Source organism: Phascolarctos cinereus, unplaced genomic scaffold, assembly GCF_003287225.1.
Source record: "Phascolarctos cinereus isolate Bilbo 61053 unplaced genomic scaffold, phaCin_HiC Scaffold_4;HRSCAF=312, whole genome shotgun sequence".
In the NCBI taxonomy this organism is placed as follows: Eukaryota; Metazoa; Chordata; class Mammalia; order Diprotodontia; family Phascolarctidae; genus Phascolarctos; species Phascolarctos cinereus.
In genome coordinates, this window is record NW_027555847.1 from 200,838,062 (window position 1) to 200,839,648 (window position 1,587).

Consider the following 1,587-nt stretch of genomic DNA (forward strand, 5'->3'; position numbering starts at 1 on the left):
GTGCCTGGACATGAGCGCTCACCAAGGATAAGTACCCAAAACAAAATATCAAGATTTGTCTTTCCCTGGGTTACATGGATATAAAAAGGGTCATTGGAAAGTAAGATTTTGGAGACTTTGATTGCAAAGATAGGGACGTGGACTCTGCTGGAAGTGGATTTAGTGTACGGCTTTCATTGTGTCCCAGGGTAGGATGCATCCCATTGCCTCCCTGACCAGACTTTTGGCCGTTCTCCAGTCTCCCCAGTCTATTAGGTATTTGAGCTTACCTGGTCAGTGAATGTGTATCCTTTCTTGTCTTACTCCTACTTTCCTTTATGTTGATTACTACTTATTGCATTGAATGTTATTCTTACCTTTTTGTTTGTGTGGTTTTTAATCATTATTAATCATTGTAAATAAATGTGATTATTTGTTAAGTTTATCCTCAGTGTCATTATATCTTGAGATCCGAACCTAAATTGAATCTGTGCAGTACGTAATCCTTTTGATTACAGCCTGGCACTGTTAAGAGGGATTACAGATTTGCTGGAAAACATGGGACTGTAGGAAAATTATGCTGAACATTAGGATTTTTTGTTAGTTCTTTCTTCTGGCGCTGCAGTCTTAGATGACTTATTAAAAGTAAGCTGGTGTCAGCTCTGTCTGCCCTCCTGTGGTTACCACCTGGATTAGGCTTCCTGATCTTGGCCTGTTTGTTTGTTTTTTTCCTCCTGTGATCCAGATGTGAAAGGTTTCAACAAGGAGTTCTTATGAGGTCCAGGTACCAAAGTCTGCTTCAGGCATTGATTTCCTGTTCATTGGCATATCCAGGGCAACTGGAAGCACAGCAATGGTGGTAGAACCCGGTGGCATGCCGCTGTTTTCCCCAACCAGGCTCTGACACAGCTGATGGACTGCTCCCTTGACCAGGCTGTAGCCGATCATTCCTGGCATTCCATTTAAAGCAGTCTCAGCCCCGGCCACGGTCAGCAAGGCCTCCATCCTTGCAGCGCTTGGTTGCAAGGTGACTAGAGATGGTTGAGGTCCACATGCTCTGTTTCCACATCAAGTCACAGTTTTTATAGAGAAATAACTTGGCACTGCCTCCTGCCCATCCTCCAGCCACACGAAGAATTGCATCCACCTTCTTACCTCCCAAAAGCTTCCCGACATCAGAGTCACCTGCTCAGCTTGCTCTGTGAAGGAGCTGGTCATTTTAACAACCACACTGGCATTGGCTTCTTCATTTTCTACCAGCTCAGTACTGGCGACCCACCAGTCTTTGGTTTGGAAACCATACACGCATTTGTTGCCCCAGGCCTCTGCCTCTGTACAACAGCACCCTGCTCTTGTCCCTTGCCGCAGCTGCCATCATCCTGGTCCACCCGCACCCCTCCTCCGACATTCCCCTCCTCCGACATTCCGAGGCTTGTGCCCACTCTGGCCCCACCTTGTTATGCTTTAATTATCTTTAAAGAAGATAGGTCTCCCGAGTTATTATGGGTGACAGTATCCTCAAAACATACAAATATTCAAGGTAACTGAATTTTTCAGGCATAAGACAGCACAAAAAATATTTTAAAAAATATGAAGCACTCATAAAAT

The 1,587-nt window shown here is 44.9% G+C and overlaps 1 pseudogene; it reads right to left on the bottom strand.

Moving 5' to 3' along the window:
* Window positions 1–503: 503 nt before the first annotated feature.
* Window positions 504–1,357, bottom strand: LOC110200832 (dihydropteridine reductase pseudogene; annotated as a pseudogene).
* Window positions 1,358–1,587: the final 230 nt, after the last annotated feature.